Source organism: Chiloscyllium punctatum, chromosome 10 (genome assembly GCF_047496795.1).
Source record: "Chiloscyllium punctatum isolate Juve2018m chromosome 10, sChiPun1.3, whole genome shotgun sequence".
In the NCBI taxonomy this organism is placed as follows: Eukaryota; Metazoa; Chordata; class Chondrichthyes; order Orectolobiformes; family Hemiscylliidae; genus Chiloscyllium; species Chiloscyllium punctatum.
The window spans coordinates 84,947,188-84,972,054 of NC_092748.1; the positions used below are offsets into that span (position 1 = coordinate 84,947,188).

At 44.7% G+C, this 24,867-nt stretch overlaps 1 protein-coding gene across 7 annotated transcripts in view; it reads left to right on the plus strand.

The window, feature by feature from the left end:
- Positions 1–358: 358 nt before the first annotated feature.
- hnmt (histamine N-methyltransferase) overlaps positions 359–24,867 on the plus strand; it is a 59,698-nt gene continuing 35,189 nt past the window's right edge. For 3 of the 7 annotated variants that reach the window (XM_072579700.1, XM_072579710.1, XM_072579709.1), the window contains exons 1-4: positions 4,911–6,226; positions 14,733–14,899; positions 15,116–15,214; positions 15,321–15,476. The gene's annotated coding sequence lies outside the window, so the exon portion shown is untranslated. Of the gene's footprint in view, positions 994–4,910; positions 6,227–14,732; positions 14,900–15,115; positions 15,215–15,320; positions 15,477–24,867 lie in introns of those variants that run through there. The other 4 variants (XM_072579701.1, XM_072579704.1, XM_072579703.1 and 1 more) reach the window with 4 other exon arrangements.

Sequence of the window (24,867 nt, forward strand, 5' to 3'; positions counted from 1 at the left end):
GATGTTCCCTAAAGCGCTCTGCTAGGAGGCGTCCAGTCTCCCCAATGTAGGGGAGACCACATTTGGAGCAACGGATACAATAAATGATATTTGTGGATGTGCAGGTAAACTTTGGTGGATGTGGAAGGCTCCTTTTTGGCCTTGGATGGAGGTGAGGGAGGAGATGTGGGCACAGGTTTTGCAATTCCTGCAATGGCAGGGGAAGGTGCCAGGATTGGAGGGTGGTTTGTAGTGGGGTGTGGACCTGACCAGGTAGTCACGGAGGGAACGGTCTTTGCAGAAGGCGGAAAGGGGTGGGGAGGGAAATATATCCCTGGTGGTGGGGTCTGTTTGGAGGTGGCAGAAATGTCGGCGGATGATTTGGTTTATGCGAAGGTTGGTAGGCTGGAAGGTGAGCACCAGCGGCATTCTGTCCTTGTTACGGTTGGAGGGGTGGAGTCTGAGGGCGGAGGTGTGGGATGTGGATGAGATGCGTTGGAGGGCATCTTTAACCACGTGGGAAGGGAAATTGCGGTCTCCAAAGAAGGAGGCCATCTGGTGTGTTCTGTGGTGGAACTGGTCCTCCTGGGAGCAGCTACGGCGGAAGCGGAGGAATTGGGAATATGGGATGGCATTTTTGCAGGAGGTAGGGTGGGAAGAGGTGGGTTTGTAAAAAATGTCAGTATCAAGTCGGTCGTCATTAATGGAGATGGAGAGGTCCAGGAAGGGGAGCAGGTGTCAGAGATGGTCCAGGTAAATTTAAGGTCAGGGTGGAATGTGTTGGTGAAGTTGTTGAATTGCTGAACCTCCTCGCAAGAGCATGAGGTGGCGCCAGTGCAGTCATCAATATAGCGGAGGAAGAGGTGGGGAAGAGGTGTGCCGGTGTAATTACAGAAGATCGACTGTTCTACGTAGCCAACAAAGAGACAGGCATAGCTGGGGCCCATACGGGTGCCCATGGCTACCCCTTTGGTCTGGAGGAAGTGGGAGGATTCGCAGGAGAAATTGTTAAGGGTAAGGACCAGTTCGGCTAAACGAATGAGAGTGTTGGTGGAAGGGTACTGTTGGGGACGTGGTGTCTTGAACGTATGTAGGGAGTTCCAGGACTAGGGGAGATAGGACAGTGTCGAGGTAGGTAGAAATGAATTCAGTGGGGAGGAGTATGCTGAAACAATGGGTCAGCCAAAGTGGTCAGGCTTGTGGATCTTGGGAAAGAGGTAGAACCGGGCAGTGCGGGGCTCCCGGACTATGAGGTTGGAAGCTGTGGGTGGGAGATCTCCTGAGGTGATGAGGTTCTGTATGGTCTGGGAGATGATGGTTTGGTGATGGGGGGTGGGGTCATGGTCAAGGGGGCGGTAGGAAGAGGTGTCCTCGGGTTGGCGTTTGGCTTCAGCGGTGTAGAGGTCAGTGCGCCAGTCTACCACTGCACCCCCTTTGTCTGCTGGCTTGATGGTGAGGTTGGGATTGGAGCAGAGGGATTGGAGGGCTGCGCGTTGTGAGGGTGAGAGGTTGGAATCGGGGAGGGGGGTAGACAGGTTGAGGCGGTTAATGTCCCGGCGGCAGTGGCGGTCTCCACCACGGCACTGTTTCCCTGTGACAGTCTCTGCCACGGCACTGTTTCCCTGTGATGGTCTCTGATATGGCACTGTTTCCCCATGACAGTCTCCGCTACGGCACTGTTTCCATGTGACAGTCTCCACTACGGCACTGCTTTCCTGTGAAGGTCTCCGCCACGGCACTGTTTCCCTGTGATGGTCTCCGCTACAACACTGTTTCCTTCTGACAGTCTCCGCTACGGCACTGTTTCCCTGTGACAGTCTCCGCTATGGCACTGTTTCCCTGCGACAGTCTCCGCCATGGCACTGTTTCCCTGTGACGGTCTCCGCTACGACACTGTTTCCCTGTGACGGTCTCCTCCACGGCACTGTTTCCCTGTGACGGTCCCCACCACAGCACTGTTTCCCTGTGACGGTCTCCGCTACGACACTGTTTCCCTGTGACAGTCTCCGCTACGGCACTGTTTCCCTGCGACAGTCTCCGCTACGACACTGTTTCCCTGTGACGGTCTCCCCTACGGCACTCTTTTCCCTGTGACGGTCCCCACCACAGCACTGTTTCCCTGTGAAGGTCTCCGATATGACACTGTTTCCCTGTGACAGTCTCCGCTATGGCACTGTTTCCCTGTGACGGTCTCCGCTACGACACTGTTTCCCTGTGATGGTCTCCGCTATGACACTGTTTCCTTGTGACGGTCTCCGCTACGGCACTCTTTTCCCTGTGACGGTCCCCACCACAGCACTGTTTCCCTGTGAAGGTCTCCGATATGACACTGTTTCCCTGTGACGGTCTCCGCCATGGCACTGTTTCCCTGTGACAGTCTCGGCTCTGGGACTGCATCACTGTGCCAGTCTCCACTCCAGGATTGCTTTCCCGTGTAGGCCTCTGCTCTGAGACTGCTTCCCCGTGATGGACTCTGCTCCGAGACTCATTTCCCTGTGCTGGCCTCTGCTCTGGAACAGCTTCCTCATGCCAGCTTCCACTACAGGACTGCTTCCTTGTTTAAGCTTCTGCTCCAGGACTGCTTCCCTGTTTGGGCCTCTGCTGCAGGACTGTCTTCCCTCTGCCGGCCTCTACTCTGGGACTCACTTTCCTGTGCTGGCCTCAGCTCCAGGACTGCTTCACTGTAACAGAAAACGCTGCGGGACTCACTTCTCTGTGCCATCCCCACTCCAGGACTGCTTCCCCGTGACGGCCTCACTCTGGGACCTCTTCCTGAACTGGCCTCCATTCGGGTCTGCTTCCCTGTACTGGCCTCCAACTGGGATTCATGTTTCTATGCCAGCCCCCAGGACTCACTTCCCAGCGTTGACCTTGCGCCGGAACTCGTTTCTCTGTGGTGGGCTCTACTCCAGGATTGCTTTCTTGTTCGAGCCTCTGCTCCAGGACTGCTTCCCAGCACCAGTCTCCATTTTGGAACTACTTCCCAGTGACAGCGAATGCTGCAGGACTCACCTTTCCGTGCTGGCCCCCACTCCAGAACTGATTCCCTGTGCTGGCCTCCACTCTGGGACTGGTTCCCCGTATTAGCCTCCGCTCCAGAACTGCTTCCCTGTACCGGCCTCCGCTCCAGAATTGCTCCCCTATACTGGCCTCCGCTCCAGAATTGCTCCCCTATACCGGCCTCCGCTCCAGAATTGCTCCCCTATACCAGCCTCCGCTCCAGAATTGCTCCCCTGTACCGGCCTCCATCCGGGTCTGCTTCCCTGTACCTGCCTCCATCCAGGTCTGCTTCCCTGTACTGGCCTCCATCCAGGATTGCTTCCCTGTACCGGCCTCCATCCAGATCTGGTTCCCTGTATTGGCCTCCATTTGGGTCTGCTTCCCTGTACAGGCCTCCATCCAGGATTGCTTCCCTGTACCGGCCTCCATCTGGGTCTGCTTCCCTGTGCCAGCCTCCATCCGGGACTTCTACCTGGGACTGCTACCCTGTGTTGACCTCCACTCTGGGACTGCTTCCCCCTGCTGGCCTCCACTCCGGGACCGCTTTCCCGCAATGGCCATCGCTCTGGGACTGCTTCCCTGTGCCATCCTCTGCTCTGGGACCCACTTCCCATTGCTGGTCTCTGATCCAGGACTGCTTCCCCATGCCAGTTCCACTCTGGGACTGCTTCCCAATGACGATCTCTGCTCCGGGACTGCTTCCTCATTCCACTCTGGGATTGCTTCCCTATATCGGTCTACACTCCGGGACTCATTTCCCTGTATCGGCCTCCATTCCGGGACTGCTTCCCTGTACCAGCCTCCCCTCTGGAACTGCTTCCCTGTACAGGCCTCCACTCTGGGACTCACTTCCCTGGGCTGACCTCCATCCGACTGCATCCCCACGCTGACCTCTGCTCTGGGACTGTTTCCCTGTTCGGGCCTCCTTTCCCGGACTGATTCCCCGTGACGGCCTCCACCCTGGGACTGCTTCCCTGTACCAGCCTTCAATTGGGACTGCTTCCCTGTATGAGCATCCATCCTGGTCTTCTTCCCTGGACCGGCCTCCATCTGGGTCTGCTTCCTTGTTCGGGCCTCTGCTCCGGGACTTCTTTCCCATGCTGGCTTCCACTCTGGACTGCTTCACCATGTCAGCCATGGCTCCGGGTCTCATTTCCCCTGTGCCAGCCTCCGCTCCGGGTCTGCTTCCCCATGCCGGCCTCTGCTCCAGATTGCTTCCCATGACGGCGCCCCCTCCTGGACTGCTTCCCCGCACTGGCCACCAATCAAGAGAGGAAATTGCAGAGCTGTTGGCAATGATCTTTTCGTCTTCACTGTCAACGGGGGTGGTACCAGGGGACTGGAGAGTGGCGAATATTGTGCTCCTGTTCAAAAAATGAAATAAGGATAATCCCGGGAACAACAGGCCAGTTAGTCTTACTTCGGTGGTAGGCAAAGTAATGGAAAGGGTACTGAGGGATAGGATTTATGAGTATCTGCAAAGACACTGCTTGATTAGGGACAGTCAGCACAGATTTGTGAGGGGTAGGTCTTGCCTTACAAGTCTTATTGCATTCTTTGAGGAGGTGACCAAGCATGTGGATGAGGGTAGAGCAGTGGATGTAGTGTACATGGATTTTAGTAAGGCATTTGATAAGGTTCCCCATGGTAGGCTTATGCGGAATGTCAGGAGGCATGGGATAGTGGGAAATTTGGCCAGTTGGATAGGTGGAAGTCAGAGAGTGGTAGTAGATGGTAAATATTCAGCCTTGAGCCCAGTTACAAGTGGAGTTCCGCAGGGATCAGTTCTGGGTCCTCTGCTGTTTATAATTTTTATTAATGACTTGGAAGAGGGGATTGAAGGGTGGGTCAGTAAATTTGCAGATGATACGAAGATTGGTGGAGTTGTGGATAGTGAGGAGGGCTGTTGTCAGCTGCAAAGGGACTTAGATATGATGCAGAGCTGGGCTGAGGAGTGGCAGATAGAGTTCAACCCTGTCAAGTGTGAGGTTGTCCATTTTGGAAGGACAAATAAAAATGCGGAATACAGGCTCAACAGTAGGGTTCTTAGTAAGGTGGAGGAGCAGAGGGATCTTGGCGTCTATGTTCAGAGATCTCTGAAAGTTGCCACTCAGTGGATAGAGCTTGTAAGAAGGCCTATGGTGTATTAGCGTTCATTAGCAGAGGGATTGAATTCAAGAGTCATGAGGTGATGTTGCAGCTGTACAGGACCTTGGTAAGGCGACATTTGGAGTACTGTGTGCAGTTCTGGTCGCCTCACTTTAGGAAAGTTGTGGAAGCTTTGGAGAGGGTGCAGAGGAGATTTACCAGGAAGTTGCCTGGAATGGAGAATAGGTCGTACGAGGATAGGTTGAGAGTGCTCGGCCTTTTCTCATTGGAATGGCGAAGGATGAGGGGTGACTTGTTAGAGGTTTATAAGATGATCAGTGGTATAGATAGAGTAGACAGTCAGACACTTTTTCCCCGGGTACAACAGAGTGTTACAAGGGGACATAAATTTAAGGTGAAGGGTGGAAGGTATAGGGGGGATGTCAGGGGTAGGTACTTTACCCAGGGAGTGGTGGGGGAATGGAATGTGCTGCCTGTGGGAGTGGCAGAATCAGAATCATTGGTGACCTTTAAGCGGTAATTGGATAGGTGCATGGATGGGTGCTTAAGCTAGGACAAATGTTCAACACGACATCGTGGGCCGAAGGGCCTGTTCTGTGCTGTATTGTTCTATGTTCTATGTTCTATGTTCAATCCTGGACTGCTTCTCTGTACCAGCCTGTGCTCCAGGACTGCTTCCTCGTGCCAGCTTTTGCTGCGGTACTCATAGCTTTGTGCTGGCTCCCGGACTCACTTCCCCATGTAGGTCGTGTTCCGGCACTCATTTCCCCGTTAGAGCCTCTGTTCCGGGACTGCTTCCTCGTGCCAGCCTCCGCTCCAGGATTGCTTCCCCGTGCTGGCCCCACACCAGGACTGTTTCCCTATGCCGGCCTCCATCCGGGATTACTTCCCAGTGCCAGCCTCCGCTCTAGAATTGCTTCCCCGTGCCGGCCTCCATCCGGGACTACTTCCCAGTGCCAGCCTCCACTCTGGGATTGCTTCCCCGTGCCGGCCACCACTCCGAGACTGCTTCCCTGTATTGGCCTGTGCTCTGGGACTGCTTCCCCGTGCTGGCCCCAGCTCTGGGACTGCTTCCTGATGCCAGTCTCCATTCTGGGGTTCGCCTCCGTGCCTGGCCAGATCTTCCATTCTTTTTCGGGTAAGTCCAAGTCAAATACTAGAAAATAGGATGGAATAAAGTAGGAAATAAAAATGAAAAGAAGAACACCCAGATGGTCCAACTGGAACATTGTATTCTGCTACCATTCTCCTAAAACAAGACCCTGCAAGTACCAGTGACATAAATAAACTTTTACAATGGCAGGACATGGAACCAACGATAATAGTCATCAACTGTTTGGAGATTTCCATGCGGTAAAATTAGATATTCCTGAAAGTGGGAACAGAAGTATAATGTATGATTAATCCACATACATTCTTTCTGATGTACAGGTAGACAGCACAAAATCTTCCTGCTGCATGCTAGTTTAAATAACAATAACACACAGCCCAGTGGTAAATGTGCTGTGGTAGACAAGCAGGAGGCTGGAAGAACACAGTAAGCCAGGCTGCATCAGAAGGTGGACAAATCAGTTTCATCCTTCATGAGGTTGCTAAGGTGCTTGTGTTGTTTAAAGCTGGCCTGGACCTCTTCAATGGGAAGTACATTCTTTCTGGAGCAGATCCTTGATTTTTCCAGGTTGGACTTTCTGAGCATGATGAATACTGGCAGAACAAGGAAGAGAGCATTCTCCAAGATTCTCAGATGCAGCATAGAGCCACAGAACATTAGAAATGACGTGGCAGAGAAAGAGGTCATTCAGCTCACCTTGTCCACGCCTACCCTGATACCCTTCCTGTTCCCAACTTCCTGTAAATGTCCTATAGCCCTGTAGTCTGCAGGTGTAGATCGAGGTACGCTTTTAAACCAGTCTTGCCTGTCTGCCTTCACCACCAGTACAGACAGTGACTTGCAGGCACATCACCCTCTGCACCCTCCTCACATCCACTCAAAAGCTTCTGTCACTTAGCTTGGATTTATGAATTCTCTGTCAAGGGAGACAGATTCCTCCTGCTTAATCTATCTCTACCCCTCACAATTTTGTATACCTCAATCAGGCCACCTCTTAGCCTTCTCTGTTTCAAGGAAAACAAACCCAGCCTCTCCAATCTCTCCTCGTAGCTACAATTCTCCAGCCCTAGCTGCATTCTCAGAAATCTTCTCTGCACTCTCTCCACAGCAATTGTGTCCTTCCTGTAATGTGATAACCCGAACTGCACACAATACTCCAGTTGTGGCCTCACCAGTGTATTATACAGTTTCATCATTATATCCCTACTTTTATATTCTATATCTCTACCAATGAAGGAGAGCATTCCGTATGCCTTCTTTACTTTATCCACCTCCACTGCTACCTCTAGGGATCTGTGCACTTACACACCAAGATCTGTCACTTCATCTACCCCACTCAGTATATTCCTATTTGTTATGTATTCCCTTTTAATGTTTAACCTCCCTACATACCTCATATTTATCAGAGTTGAACTCCATCTGCCATTTTTCTAACCACTCCACCAACCCATCTATATCAATTGGAGCTTACAGCTATCTTCTACACTATCCACTATGTAACCAATTTTTGTGATGTCTACAAATTTCCCAAATGCTCCCCCCACATTCATGTCCAAATTGTTCATGTGTAAAGCAAACAGCAAGGGGTCCCAACTCCAAGCCCTTTGGAATCCCATTGGAAATAGCTTTCCATTCGTAAGGGCAGCCATTGACTACTCACCTTTGTTTCCTGTTATTAAGCCAACTTTGGATCCAATTCAACACTTCACTCTGTATCCCATTTGACCAGTCTGCCATGTGGGAACTTGTCACGTGTCTATCTAAAATTCATGTCGACAACATTACTGCACTACCCTCATCAATGAATCTTGTCACCTCCTCAAATAAATCAATTAAATTTGTAAGGTATAACCTTCCCTTAACAAAGCTACTCTGAACTAGTTCATGCCTTTCTAAGTAACAGTTTATCCAATCTCTCAGGACTGATTCTAACAAGAAGTAAAACTAACTGACCTATAATTGTCCAGCATTTCCTTTGTACCCTTTTTGAAAAACAGAACCATATTTGCAATCCTTCAGTCCTCTGGCACATCACTTGTGTCTGGTGAAGGTTGGAAAATAATCCTCAAAGCATCTGTTATTTCTTCCCAGCCCTCCTTAAATATACTCAGGGGAGGTGATGGCCTAGTGGTATTATCATTGGGCTGTTAATCCAGAGACCCAAATAGTTTTCTGGGGATTCAGGGTCAAATCCTATCAAACCAGAGGGTGGAACTTGATTTTTTTTTAAAAGTCCAATGGTGACCATGAATCCATTGCTGATTTTGGGAAAAGCCCATCTGGTTCACTAATGTCCTTCAGGGAAGGAAACTGCCATCCTTACATGGTCTGGCCTGCAAGTGACTCCAGATTGGTGTCGCTGCCTCTTAACTGCCCTCTGGAAAATGAGGGATGGGTAATAAATGCTGCATAGCTAGTGATGCTCTCATCCCGTGAATGATTAAAGGAACAATACACCCTGCCCTGTCAACCTATCCGCTTTTAAGAATTCCAGCTCTTCTAACATTTGCTCTCTCAGTAATAAGATTATTTTGTCCAATATTTCACACTGCTCCTATTGGATTACTATGCCCACATCATCCCTTTCCTTTGTGACTACGGAGTTTATAAATACTTTTTTTCCCATATCCTCTGCATTTTCACATGTTCCCTCCACTTTTTCCTTAACTATCAGATAAATTCTGAGAAAGCAGACAGAACAAGACATTTTTAACCAATGGAAGGAGTGCAGTTCTGAGGACCTGAGCTGAATGCCGTGAGAATTTTAATGTCCTCCCTGAAATGGTTAAAGCCAGAGAATTCATACACCACAAAACACAGAACATGATAGCACAGGAACGGGTTCTTTAGTCTACTGCATTTCTATGCCATTCTAAATTAGTTCCGTCTTCCTGCCCTTGGTCCATATCTCTCTATTCCCTGCCTGTTCATGGGTCTGTCTAAATACCTCTGAAAGTTTGCTGCTTCTACTACAATCTCCAGCAATGTGTTCCAGGCACCTACCACCCTCTGTGTAAAATATTTGTCTCACATATCTCCTTTAAATATCTCCCTCTCACATTGAACACATGCTCCCTGATATTTGACATTTCCACACTGAGAAAAAGGCTCTGATCATTCAGCCTATCCAGGCCTCTCATAATTTTATATACTCCTATCAGCTCACTCCTCAGCCTCAGAGGTTCTCGCGAAAAAAATCCAAGTATGACTAATGTCTCCTTATAGCTAATACATTCTAATCCAGGCAACGTTCTGGTAAACCTTTTTTGCTCCCTGTCCAAAGCGTTCACATCCTTTCTATAGTGCTGTGACCAAAATTGCTTGCAATACTCCAAATATGGCCTAAATAAAATTTTAGACAGCTGCAGCATGACTTGCCAACTTTTATACTCAATGCCCCGACTAATAAGGTAAGCACACCATTCCCCTTCTTTACCACCTTATCCAAATGTGTTGACACTTACAGGGAGCTATGGACTTGCACCCCAAAGATCTCTCAACATATCAATGCTCCTAAGGATCCTATGGTATGTTTTCTTCTTGCATTTGATCTCCCAAAGTGCACCACCTCAGACTTGTCCCAATTAAACTTCATTTGTCATTTCTCTGCCCAACTTTCCAAATGAACTTTATCCTGCTGTATCCTTTGACAACCACATCCTTCTCGCAGTTTAACAGCAAGAATTATATATGATATTCTAAATGTAGCCTAACTGAAGTTCCATACAGTGGCAACATGACTTGTCAATTTTTACACTCTGTGCCCCAAACAATGAAGGCAAGCATGCTATATGCCTTCTTGACCACCTTATCCATTTGCGTTGCCACTTTTAGGGAAGTGTGGACCTGTACGCTTAGTTTCTGCCATTTACTGTATACTTCCCTCCTGCATTAAATCTTCCAAAATTCATCGCTCTGAATTTGTCTGGATTACACTCCCTATGCCATTTCTCCACACAAATCACCAGCCTGTCAATATCCTGCTTTTTCCTCTGGAAATCCTCCTCAATTTCTGCAGCTTCCCCAGTCTTTGTGTCATCCACAGACTTGCTAATCAGACCACCTACATTCTCCTCCAAATCATTTGTATATATTACAAGCAATTTACAGGGATCCTAGCACTGATCACTGCAGAACACCACTGGTCATGGATCTCCAGTCAGAAATAAATCCCTTCCACCACTACTCCCTGTGTTCTATCATCAAGCCAGGCTGTATCTATCTTGCCAACTCACCAAGGATATCATGTGACTTCACCTTCTGTATTAGCCTGCCATGAAGGACCTTGTCAATGGCCTTGCTTAAATCCACGTTGGCATTGAATAACCTCCCTTCATCAATCATCTTTGTCACTTTCTCCAAAAATTCAATAATATTTGTGGGACGTAACTTTCACCACATAAAGCCGTGCTGCCTATGGTTATTAAGTCCATATTTTTCCAAATGTGAGTGGATGCATCTGAGAATACATCTGAAAAAAAAACCTACATGTTAGTTTTCTCACTGTCATTGAGTCATAGAGCCATACAGATATATAGCTTAGAAACAGATCCTTCAGTCCAACTCGTCCATGCTGACCAGTCAACCTAAATTAATCTAGTCCCATTTGCCAGTACTTGACCCATATTCCTCTAAATCCTTCCTATTCATATACCCATCCAGATGTCTTTTAAATGTTGTAATTGTACCAGCCTCCATCGCTTCCTCTGGCAGCTCATTCCATACACGCACCACCCTCTGCATGAAAACGTTGCCCTTTAGGTCCCTTTTAAATCTTTCCCCTCTCACCTTAAACCTATGCCCTCTAGATCTGCACTCCCTTACACCAGGGGGAAGACCTTGTCTATTTATCTTGGCCATGCTCCTCATTATTTTGCAAACCTCTATAAGGTCACCCCTCAGCCTTTGACGCTCCCAGCTTGTTCAGCCTCTCCCTATAGCTCAAATCCTCCAACCTTGGCAACATCTTTGTAAATGTTTTCTGAACATTTCATGTTTCACAACATCTTTCCTACAGGAGGGAGGCCAGAATTGCTCACAATATTCCAAAAGTGACCTAACCAGTGTCCTGTACAGCTGCAAAATGACCTCCCAATTCCTACACTCAATGCTCTGACCAATAAAGGAAAGCATACCAAACCTCTGTTGGACAGACCGTGAATGAGAAAATGCCTAGTGATTATCCTTCCAACCCAAATTCCTTCTTCTCTGATAACACAGGAAATATTGGGAGGTACAGAGTGAATACCATCACAACTTCTACTAAACAAACTAATTCAGGGAAATTATGAATGATGTACATTTTCAGCTTACACAGATGAGTTTGAAAACTCTTGCAAGTGATGTGAATCGTTCCTATAAATAAATTTTGCAAACTGAATATGATATTTTAATTTTGGACCAAAGCAAGTGCTTTATAGTTCAATTTTTTTTCCTGTATCTATGCACACTTCTCCACTTCAGTAAAATGTTATCATTTAATTCATGTTTCCTTTTACCCATTTTGCTTTGTTTATCTATCACAGTTTATGCCAGTAAATCCCAAATCATTTTCACTCATACACCAAGTATTTTCTGAGTGAAATTCTGGAGCAAACATTAAGTAGAAAGTTCACTGTAGGAGAACAACAGTTGAGGCAACATTTGGAGAACTGATGTTCTTGTTAGATGATTGGCAATCCAATTATCACCTTGTTCAACCTTTTCTTCAAGGTTAGGAGCAAGTATTGGGAGTCTAAAACTGCACAAAATTACCAAAATAATTGATTTTAAAGTTCTCTGCAACCACTGGAAGTTACCATATTCTGCCTTCAACAATGGTATTTCACCTTTTAATTGATGTTCTTCATTCTGTTCTTCATAACGTAAATTTAAAAAAGTGTAAGTATTTGTTTTACAGGTCAATGGCTTGTTATTTGAATTGCCAGGTTTTAGAGTGTTACAGGGACTGCCAGTTTTCTGGAAATGTGTATATATCCTTGAATGTCTGATAATGATAAACCCAAAAGTATAATAGTATAACATGAGTGGATGGCATCAGAGAAACTTTTCCGTCTTTGAATTTTGTACAGAAAATTCTGTGTATTTAAATTTATAAATACAAGAAATTGGGTGCAAAACATTGGTCTTTTCTTTCACTAGTTCCCTTTCTTTGGCAACCCTATGGGCAACTGTAATGTTTTTAATGGATCAGAATTTCAGTAGGTGTTTCTCCCCTAATACTTCTGCCTGGTATGTGTAAGAACATGAATATTATGACTTTTGCAATGGGGTCAATGCTGTACTAGTCCCACTGCTAAATTGGAATAATTTGGGTGAGGTTTTACTAGCCATTGGGGATAGTTGGAAAATGACAAGGGAAAGGAGGGATTGAAATGTAACTTTCTATCTCCATGCTGTTTTGTCAATACTGATTAAAGTGGATGATCACATCATGCTAAATTATCAGATTCTTTGTAATTGACTTTAGAATTTTTGCTACAACTGACTATTAGATCTGTAGTTTTCTGTTTCACTTCCTTCTCAAATAGAACCCAACTGGTTCACTAATGTCGTTTAGGGAAGGAAACCACTATCCTTACCTGCTGCGGGCGAAATGTGACTCCAACTCTAAATCCACAGCAATATGGTTGACTCTTAAATGCCCTCTGGGGCAGTTCCAGACTGTACTCATCTAAGAAACTATCTTCAAAGCTGTCTATAAACTTTTCATTCGGACTGTTACTTCTACCAATCTATTTTTTCCAGTTAGATAAAAGTCATCCACAATTGTTGCCATCCTTTTATCATGAACAATCAATATTGCTTCTTATATAATTGTTCCACATTATGTTTACTGTTACAGTTCCTCTAGATTACTTCCATAAGTGACTTCTTCCTCATCTATTCCTCATCTCCACCTAAACCAATACTATGTCCTGAATTTTCAAGCCATAGCCATCTCTAACTACTGAATATAAAACAGCCTTGATTAACAATACTGCGTGTTCACTTTTACCCAGTCATATAGCCCTCATTCCAATATTAAGGACCAATTCTTGTCTTCTTGCAACTACATGTCCATATAGGCTATCAGATCATATTTATTTACTCTGACCTCCATAATCATGAAGTGCTTCAAAAGGCTGGTCATGGCCCATATCAACTCAAGTTTCCCAGCCTGCCTCAATCCCCTGCAATTTGCCTACTGGCATAACTGGTCCACAGCGGATGCCTTTTTTTTAGCCCTACACTCATCCCTGGAACATCTGGACAGCAAGGACACCTTCATCAGATACAACACATTGACTGCAGCTCTGGCTTCAACACCATAACCCACTCCAGAGTGATCTCAAAGCACAAAGACCTGGGTCTCAGCTCCCTTCTGCAACTGGATCCTCAGCTTCCTGATCCACAGACCGCAATCAGTGAAGGTGGACAACTGCATCTCCTCCACAATAGCCCTCAACACTGGAGCCCTCCAAGGGTTCATCCTCAGCACTTCACTGTCCTCCTTGTACACCCACGACAGTGTAGCCAAGTTCTGAATGAATGCCATCTATCAGTTTGCTGATAACACCATGTGGTAAGACAGATATCAAATATGATGAGTCAGAATACAGAAAGAAGATAGAGATTTTGGTGTCATGGTGCAATGATAACAACCTCTCTCTCAATGTCAGCAAAGCAAAATATCTGATTATTGACTTCAGAAAAGAAAAGGAGAACACACTCCTATCTAAATCAATGGAGCTGAGGTTGACAGGGTGGAGAGCATCAAGTTCCCAGATGTGAGGATAACTGACAACCTGTGCTAGACTTCCCATGCAGATGTGATGGTTAAGAAGGCACACAATATCTCTTCTTCCTTAGGCAGCTTAGGAAATTTTGTATGTCCATAATGACCCCCACCAACCTTTACAGCTGCACCATAGAAAGCATACTGTCTGGGTGCATAACAGCCTGGTCCGACAACTGCTCTACTCAGGACTGTAAGAAACCACAGGAGGTTGTGTGCACAGCCCAGACCATCATGGAAGCTAACCTTCCATCCATGGACTCCATTTACATTTCTCATTGCCATGGAAAAGCTGCCAACATCATCAAGGACCCCTCCCACCCTTGTAATGGTCTCCTACAATCTCTTCCATAGGCAGGAGATCCAGAAGCTGAACACATGCACCAACAAGTTGAGGAACAGCCTCTTCCCTGCCATTATTCAACAGATGAATGGACTGTTTAACTTCAAATAATGTTGATCTTGCTCTGTGCACCTCCCCTGCAGTGTAACCTGCATATCTCACTCTGTCTAAGTAGCCTATGATCTGTATGTCCTTGCCTACTCTGATCAGTCTGAACTGGTCGCATGACAAGGCGTTTTTTTTCTTTTCTCTCTCTCTCTTTCCCTTCCTGCCATTTTCTGAACTTCATTTTTAATTTTACATATTCCTTTCTTATTTTGTCTCTACACTTTTATTTACCCTATCTTTCCACATTTTGATTCGATGTGCACCCACTGTTCAGTCTAAAACTGTTCTTATTTTCCTTTCATTAGACCATGGGCCCTGGCATAGTTTAAGTGTGGACCATCCTAATGGCACAGTTCCACCTTCCCACATCACTGCTAACAGTACCCTATGATCTGGAAACCACTTTTCACACCTGTCTTTGAGCCACCTTGGTCACCTTGCATTCATGTTGCTCTAATTGGAGTTATATCAGGTATATTTATTTACTTGTGCACCATCAGTTCATCTACCTTTTGTGAATGATGCATAGATTCAGATAGACTGCCTTAAAATCTGCTGTTTTCACATTACCTTGTTTTTGATATTGGCATTTGTTTCTACTGCCTTCTAACATTGTTTTATCTCTTATCTGGGTTCCATCTCAGGTTCCTGTGCCTCTCATAACATCAGCAATTTTTTTTTCATTCAGGGGATGAAGAACAGTTATTGGCCATTCCTAACTGCCCAGAGGGCTGTTAAGAGTCAACCATATTGTTATGGGTCTGGAGTCACATGTAGGCCAAACCAGGTGAGGATGGCAGTTTCCTTTCCTAAATTACATTAGTGTAGCAGATGAGTTCTTCCAACAATCGACAATGGATTCATGATCATCATAAGAATCTTTTTAATTCCAGATATTTATTGAATTCAAATTCCACCATCTGCCATGTAGGATTCAAACCTGGATCCCTGGAACATTACCTGGGTCTCTGGAAACAGCCCAGCGATGATATCATGAGGCCGTAGCCTCCCTCCTGGAAAGATGTTTGCCTGCCCCTCCCAAGGATAAGGTAGATGAATAAATAAGTATCACATAGTAGTGTGGATGAGGTAGGTAAGTGGCTTAGGAGGTTAGACAGTAAGTGGTAGACTACCTGCTCTGTAAAGTATCAGGTCGATGAGGTGCCAGGTGGATAAGTGGCCAATCAGGTGAGGAGGTTGAGTGGGTAGGAAATTCGGGAGTGGGGGTTAGTCAGATTGTGTTGAGAGATAATCAGGTTGGAGGCTACACAGGTAAGATTGGGCAGCAGAGTGTAGTCAGGTCTGGATGTGGGAGGTAATTGAGTGATCAGGAATGAAAATCATCAGGAAAGTGTTAGTCAGTGGGTAAGGTAGCCGGGAGAGTTTGTTCAGTTGGATCAGATCAGGTGTAGTGGGGTTAGATGGAGGTAATATACTGACGTGCATTTGAATTCAGAAGAGAAGTATACCATTCGGCTACTTGAAACTGTGCTCCACCATTCAGTAAGGTCATGGCTGATTTATTTGTATTTTGAATTCCACATTCCCATCTACCCCCATAATCTTCAACTCCCTTGCCTAACAAGTACCTGTCTGATGTCTACTAGTTCTGAAGAAAAGTCATACCAAACTTGAAGCAATAACTTCAGTGAGCTGGGAATTTGTGCTGCAGACGTTTCGTCCCCTGTCTAGGTGACATCCTCAGTGCTTGGGAGCCTCCTGTGAAGCGCTTCTGTGATGTTTCCTCTGGCATTTATAGTGATTTGTACCTGCTCTTCCAGTTGTCAGTTCCAGCTGTCCATTGCAGTGGTCGGTATATTGGGTCCAGGTCGATGTGCTTCTTGATTGAATCTGTGGATGAGTGCCATGCCTCTAGGAATTCCCTGGCTGTTCTCTGTTTGGCTTGTCCTATAATAGTAGTGTTATCCCAGTCGAACTCATGTTGCTTGTCATCTGAGTGTGTGGCTACTAAGGATAGCTGGTCATGCCGTTTTGTGGCTAGTTGGTGTTCATGGATGCGGACCATTAGCTGTCTTCCTGTTTGTCCTATGTAGTGTTTTGTGCAGTCCTTGCATGGGATTTTGTACACTACATTGGTTTTGCTCATGCTGGGTATCGGGTCCTTTGTCCTGGTGAGTTGTTGTCTGAGAGTGGCTGTTGGTTTGTGTGCTGTTATGAGTCCTCGTGGTCTCAGTAGTCTGGCTGTCAGTTCAGAAATGTTTTTGATGTATGGTAGTGTGGCTAGTCCTTTGGGTTGTGACATGTCCTCGTTCCGTTGTCTTTCCCTTAGGCATCTGTTGATGAAATTGCAGGGCGAATACATTGTATAGGTGTTCTTCTTCCTCTTTTTGCAGTTCTGGTGTATTGTAGTGTGTTGTGGCCCTTTTGAACAGTATCTTGATGCAACTTCTTTTGTGCGTGTTGAGGTGGTTGCTTTCATAGTTTAGGACTTGGTCTGTGTGTGTGGCTTTCCTGTATACCTTTGTGGTGAAATCTCCGTTCGATGTTCTCTGTATCATCACGTCTAGGAATGGGAGTTGGTTGTCCTTTTCTTCCTCTCTAATGAATCGGATTCCTGTGAGTGTGGCGTTGATGATCTGGTGTGTGTTCTCTAGTTCTGTGTTTTTAATGATTACAAAGGTGTCATCTACATATCTGACCCAGAGTTTGGGTTGAATTTGCGGTAAGACAGTTTGTTCTAATCTTTGCATTACCGCTTCTGCTATGAGTCCAGAGATGGGTGAGCCCATGGGTGTGCCGTTGATTTGTTCATATATTTGGTTGTTGAATGTGAAATCTGTTGTGAGGCACAGGTCCAGTAGTTTGAGTATGCAGTCTTTGTTGATAGGTTCCCCATTTTGTTGTCTGTTCTGTATGTCCAGCAGATTGGCTATTGTTTCTCTGGCTAGGGTTTTATCGATAGAGGTGAACAGTGCCATTACATCGAATGAGACCATAGTTTCTTCCTTGTCTATGTGTATATTTCTGATAATGTCCAAGAATTCCTGTGTTGACTGTATAGAGTGTCTGGATCCGCTGATCAGGTGTTTCAGTTTCTGCTGTAGTTCTTTAGCCAGTTTGTGTGATGGTGTCCCTGGGAGTGATACTATGGGTCTGAGTGGGATGTCTGGTTTGTACACTTTAGGTATTCCATAGAATCTGGGGGTGGTGTTGCTTTCAGATTTCATTCTCTGTAGATCAAACCTGGTTATCTGTCCGTTTTTTTGTAGGTTCCTCAGTGTGTTGTTTATTCTATTGGTGAGCTGTGGGGAGGGGTCAAACTCCCTCTTTTGGTAGCTGTTGGTATCTGCAAGTAGTTGTTGCGCTTTTTGGATGTGGTCTGCTTTGGCCAGGATGACCATCATTCTGCCTTTGTCTGCTGGTAGTATGATTATGTTCTTATCGTTTCTTAGTGCTTTTAGTGCTTCCCTCTCCTATAAATGCCAGAGGAAACATCACAGAAGCGCTTCACAGGAGGCTCCCAAGCACTGAGGATGTCACCTAGACAGGGGACAAAACATCTGCAACACAAATTCCCAGCTCGGCGAACAGAACCACAACAATGAGCACCCGAGCTACAAATCTTCTCCCAAACTTTGAACTTCAGTGCCCTCTACATTTGTTCAGGTTTCCAACGTCCATAGTATTTTACCTTTATAATTTATTTTACAATCAATTCTTCATGTAATAAAGGGTAGAATCCTATTAGCCTCCTTAATTGCAGTTATTGCATGTTAACATTTTGCAACTTATGAACTAGAACATTGACATCCCACGGTACTTTTGAGTTTTATAGCCATTCTCAGTTTGATTAATACTTTGCATTTTTAAAAACTTCTTTCTGCCAAAGTAAATAACTTCACATTTTCCCATATTGTACTCCATCCACCTGAATTTTGCCCACTTACTCAAAGTATGTGTTGGGAAGACTGAAGTGAGATATCAGGGAGATCAGTGTAAGTGTTTAGGTTGGGATAAGTTGTGTTGTTACCCAGCAGTTGATTTGAGCTTTTGTTTTGTTCAACATTTCCTCGATGACTAATAAACTGTCCCAAGCCTCCCACTTTGGCTCTGAATTGTAGATATTTGGAATGACTATGGATGTGACCTCTGACAATTTGGAAATGGGATGATATCATTATTATGTTGCCAATCCTAGTCAATAGTGTTCAGAGTGGAACTGAATTTAATTTGAATTGAATTGAAATGAATTTATTGTCACATGTACCGAGGCACAGTGAAAAGCTTTGTCTTGCGAGCAATATAGGTAGATCACATAGTTAAATAGCATAGATAAGTAAATAATAGGTAAACAGCAGCAAAAATAAAAACACAGAAACAGACGAATGTTAAGAGTTTATGAGTCCATTCAGTATTCTAACAACAATAGAGTGGAGCCTGTTTCGAAACTAGTTGGTGCGTGTGTTCAGGCTTCTGTACCTTCTCCCCGATGGTAGCGGTTGTCGAAAAACATTGCCAGGGTGGGATGGATCTTTAAGAATGCTGGTGGCCTTTCCTTGACAACGGGCCTGGTTGATGGATTCTATAGATGGGAGGTTGGCCTTTGTGATTGTGGCCAAGTTCACTACTCTCTGTAACTGTCCCCAATCTTGAATGGTACAGTTGCCATACCAGGTAGTGATACATCCAGACAGAAGGTTCTCGATGGCGCACCTATAAACGTTGGCAAGGGTGTTCGCTGTCATGCTAAATTTCCTCAGTGCCTGAGGAAAAAGAGATGTTGTTGGGCCTTTGTAACCAGTGTGACCATATGAAGAGTCCAAGAAAGCTTGTTGTGGATGTCCACTCCCAGGAGCTTAACACTCTCCACTCGTTCCACCTCTGTGCTGTTAATCTGTAGGGGGGCATGAGTAACATCCCACTGAAAGTCAAGAATGAGTTCCTTGGTTTAGCCAGCATTGAGAGCTAGGTTGTTCTCAGTGCACCATTTTCCAGGTCTTCCACCTCCCGTCTGTATCTGTTTCATTGCCACCTGAAATTTGACCGATCATGGTAGTGTCATCAGTGAACTTGTAAATGGCATTAGTCTGGTATTTGGCGATGCAGTCATGGGTATACAGAGAGTACAGTAGGTGGCTGAGTACTCACCCCTGGAGGCTCCAGTGTTGAGTGTTGGTGAGGATGAAATATTGTCCCCAATCTTCACTGATTGTGGCCTGTGGGTCAGGCTGCAGAGAGTGGGGCTCAGTCTGAGATCATTAAGTTTAGTACTGAACTGACTAATTAATTGTATACAATGTTGTCAAATGAAAAACATTAATATTGTGAATTTAAAATTGTAGTATATTCAGTGTCTGTTTCTTAACTAGGCCATAAAGACAAGAGTACGGGTCTTCCTGAAGGTGAAAGGAAATCAGTTAGGTAGAATCATTAATCCTTTGAATTAGTTTAAATAATTTCCTGGCAACTTTTCAGGGCAATGTTTGATGTTCCCATGAACAAGCTCTATTTGAAAAAATATTGTATTTGTTTTGAATTGAGTTGTTGGGATTGGAAATGCATTGTTTGAAAAGATATTGGAAGGCAATTCATTAGTATCTTTCAAATGTGAAATGGATCAATATTTGGAAAAGGGGAAAAAAACACAATATTAGCAAAGAGCAAAGAAAGTTGTGAAACTATAACAGATAACTTTCAACAATTGTCGTATCAAAATAGACACAGACTTTTTCTCATTTGCATGACCCCATGATTCTGATGTCAAGGAAAGGCAAATTTAAGCTTGGCCTAGTTCTGCAGTTGGACAGAAAGCAAGTAGAGACAATATGGCATCAAATATTGCTTCGCATCGTCATTTTTCTTTTGATAACTGAATTATATTCTTTGTTAGAAACAATTATTTGGTTTGAGTTGAGATCAATCCAGAATATTGGAATGCTACATTCCTCAATGAATTACATCTATTTCAGCTGGAGCCTCTTTTAGGCCAGAGTTTAGATCAGAGCTATCTGTTTATAACTTCCTGTAACCTAACAACTTCCTCCGCACTGTCAACCACCTAGCAAATCTTTGGGTCATCTGCAAACATATTTAGCACCCCTCCCATACTCTCATCTGCATCATTTATGAATATCACAAACAAAAAGGGCCTAGCACTGATCCCTGTGGAATGCCAGTAGACACCGCCTTTCAGTCACGCAAACAACCTTCTACCAGCACCCTCTGTCTCCCTAAACTAATTTTGCATCCATCTTGCCAAGTGGCCTGGATCCCATGAGCTTTTACCTTCTTCATCAGTTTTCCAAAACAAAGGCCTGGCTGAAATCCATATGAACCACATTAACTGTCCTACCCTTACCCGACCACTTGATCGCCTCTTCAAAAAACTTCAATCAGATTTGTTAGGCATGTGCTGTCTTTGACAATCCCTGCTGGCCACTCCTGATCAAGCCTTGCCTCTTTAAACAGAGGTTATTCTTCTCCTTTGTTATTTTCTCCAATAGTTTCCCTACTAGTAATGTGAGATTCAATGGTCGATAGTTCACTGGTCTACCTCCACCATCTTCTTACATACGGATGGTGAATCCAACAGAGCAGTGAGGGAGGTCACAGGCATCGATGACAATTATCCCGAGCGGCAGTGAGCGCAGGAACATGCAGCTTGAGGCAGTTGATGAAAAGAGCGAGAGTAGGCATTCTGGGTGACCAGTAGTGAGAGTTGAGCAAGCAGCAATGCGAATGGAGTAGGTAGCCCAGGTGGCTGACAGTGAAAGTAGGAGCAGGTAGCCTGAGGCAGCTGATAATGAGTGCAGGAGCAGGAACGGGCAGCAAGGCAGTGAGAGCAGGCAGCCCGGACCAGCAGTGTAGACGAGGTCGAGCTCAGAGCGAGACTTTGTGAGGAGTTTGAGCTCAGCATGGCCTAGGTGCTTATGGATGGTGGTGTTGAACTTTTAAATGTGTTTCTCTGTTTTTATATTTTTCAGTTAGGACTGTAATGTTTAACTTCTTAACCTTGCTTCTTTATGCTTCTGCATTATACTGAAGATTCTGCACCTTGCTAGATTTTTTGTCATATAAAGTGACTTGATTGTGCTCCTGAAGTTTTGTTTTTGGTAGGAATTAGATGGCAACAATTTTGTGTGCAGGATGTCATGCCTATCATAGCTATTGCAATGTGCAAACCTACACATGATGCCATGCAAAAATACTTTATTTAAAAACTCTGATCACCTGACTCACTAAACATGATTACTTTGGTGTGGTCCAGAAGCCAGAGCATCATAATTAGTTTCCAAACCTTGAGCACTCACATTTCAAATTCATCTGAATGGAAACTTCATCTTTAAAACTGCAACTCCAACTTGATCATCATAATAATGAAGTGAATTCAATTGAACTGAATTAGCTTTATTGTCACATGCACATGAGAAAGTACAGAAATAAAAAGTTCAGAACAATAGCCTGGGTAACTTTCCAGCTAAGCACTGTCCTCAAGACCTGTCAATCTTCCTTCCCACCTATCCGCTCGATCCTCTCCTCTGACCTATCACTTTTACCCTCCATGCACCTATTGCACTCTCAGCTACCTTTCTCCCAGCCTCACCCCCCTGCCCATTTATCACTCCACTCCCAAGGCTCCCAGCCTCATTCCTGATTAAGGGCTTTTGCCCAAAACATCGATTTTCCTGCTCCTCGGATGGTGCCTGACCTGCTGTGCTTTTCCAGCACCATTCTAATCTTGACTCCAGCATCTGCCGTACTCACTTTCACATTATTCAAATCTAGGCTATTAAAACAGTAGTGTGACAATTACCGATCATTATGAGTTGATATGTGAATTATAGCATGTCCAAAAGCAACATGACAGAAAACAATATAAGGCTTTTGGTTTTTGTTTCTTCTTTTTAAACTTTAAGGGCTAAACATTGGTCTGTAGCTCTTTTTAGGTGGGGAGGCTTGTGATTTACCAGCATGAGGACTTGTTGAGCTAGAGAGCGTGTTAACCTCATGTAGTTTTCTCACTTCCCTGATTGGAGGATGCATCCAATAACAAATCATGCTGATAGCTGACTGTACACTCATCTGGGGCACTATCTGTGTGTGAGGGCTGAATTACATGTTTTATTGGCTTTGTGTTAGTTTTATTCTGTTTCATGGCATGTTTATCTATTCAAGGCTCAGCATGTTTACTTACTACATCTTACCAAACCTGCCTTGTTAACGATCTACCCCACCCTTATGGTACCCTGTCATTTAATTCTAGTCCTGTTTTAGTATGCAACAAATAAACAATAGCTCTACACTGTTGGAATAAACCAGTATCTGTGCCATCTCCGAAAGGTCATTTTGCACACAGACAAGCACTGTAAATCTGGAGCTGCAATGCATGGTTCCTAACTTATACTCCACACATGGCAGAGAAGAGAAAAATGGTGCCCCACTTTGTGCACTGGGATGAGGTCTTGTTGGATAAGGTGTTGTGGAGGAAGAATATCCTCTTTCCTCAGGACTGGCTGTGGAGACCACAGCACCAGACCATGTCAGTCTGATCCGATGTTACTATCTGGGTCAATGCAGCCTGAGGGAAGGCACAGCAATGTTGGAAGGTAGTAAACCATCTTCAGCTGCATCACCAATGACCTTCCCTCCATCATAAAGTCAGAAGTGAGGATGTTCACCGATGATTGCACAATGTTCAGCACTCCCATGAGTAGTCCATGTTTAAATACAACAAGATCTGGACGATATCCAGGTTTGGATTGACAAGTGGCAAGTAACATTCATACCATACAAGTGCCAGGCAATGACCATCTCTAACCACTGCCACTTGACATTTAATGTTGTTCCCATCACTGAATCCCCCACTATGAATGGTCTTGAGGCTTACCATTGGCCAGAATCTCAACTGGACTTGCCACATAAACATAGTGACTACAAGATCAGGTCAGAAGCTAGGAATACTGTGATAAATAACTCCCCTCCTGATTTCACAAAGCCTGTCCACCATCCACAAGGCACAAGTAAGGAATGTGATGGTACTCCCCAGTTACCTGGATGGGTGCAATTCCAACAACATTCGAGAAACTTAACACCATCTAGGACAAAGAAGCTGACTTGACTGGCACAACATCCACAAGCATTCGTTCCCTCTACCACTGATTTTCAGTAGAAGCACTATCTACAAGGTGCACTGTAGAAATTTACCTGCACCAAAAATAATAGCTGTGCCACTTGCTTTGATTTTCCTTAATACCTATCTGTCTATCTCATTTCAATAGTGTAGCAAGTGTCAAGTCAAGTGGCAGGCTGCCTGACATTCAGCTACTGATCCCTTACAAGGAAAAGATCCTGAATACTTTAAGCAACTTGGTGACCATGTCCAAGACTCTGAATTTGCATTGAAGCCCCGACTAAAGAATGGGAGCAAGTTCATCCCTCCCAATTTGGGAATTTAACAACTTGTGGTAGATTACCTGAAACTATAACAAATTGAGGAACCTCACCTGATGTCTGGCTCATATCAATTACTGGAAAATTGTCAGGGCCCATAGCCTTTGCAGAATCCAGTCCATCTAACTGTTCCTTGAAATCATCTGGAGTGAATTGAATTGGCTGAAGACTGATATCTATCATACATTATACACATATAATTAAATTACACAATCCTATTATATGTTAACTTTTCAGAAATCATCAATATGAAATCAAACCAATACCTCTAATAGCTGTAACAGTTTTTGAATAGTTTAGGACCATTGATGAAAATAAACGAGAACATTAATACGTCTTTACAATTATAAATGTGATAACCCCACACCAAATGTTATTCAATTAGATTACCTACAGTGTGGAAACAGGCTTTTGGCCCAACCAGTCCACACCAACCCTCTGAAGAGTAAACCACCCAGACCCAATTCCCTAACACTGTGGGAAATTTAGCAAGGTCAATTCACCTGACCTGCACATCTTTGGATTGTGAAAGGAAACCCGAACACCCAGAGAAAACACACGCAGAATGTGCGAGCGCCACACAGACAGTTGCCCAAGGCTAGAATTGAACCTGGGATACTGGTACTGTGAGGCAACAGTGCTAACCACTGTGCCACCCTCTCTTTGAGTATAATTGAAATTCAGGTAGCTCATGATAAAATATCTCTGTTTTTTTTTTTCATTTGCTGAGATCTACCATTTGAAGGAGAATCTGATAAAGGTCATAACTTTATTTTTAAAGTTTTCCAGAATATCAACAAAAATTTGGATATCAAACAACTGAAGTCAACCACTCATCATCAACAAATACTTAGCTGTTTGGGTCCCCTATCTGAAGCCATAACAAATTGAGAAACCTCATCTGATATCAATTACCAATTAATATATCAATTAACCATATCAGTTAACAGGTGGATGATGGTAAAGCAGTGGTGTATATGGATTTCAGTAAAGCATTTGATAAGGTTCCCCATGGTAGGCTATTACAGA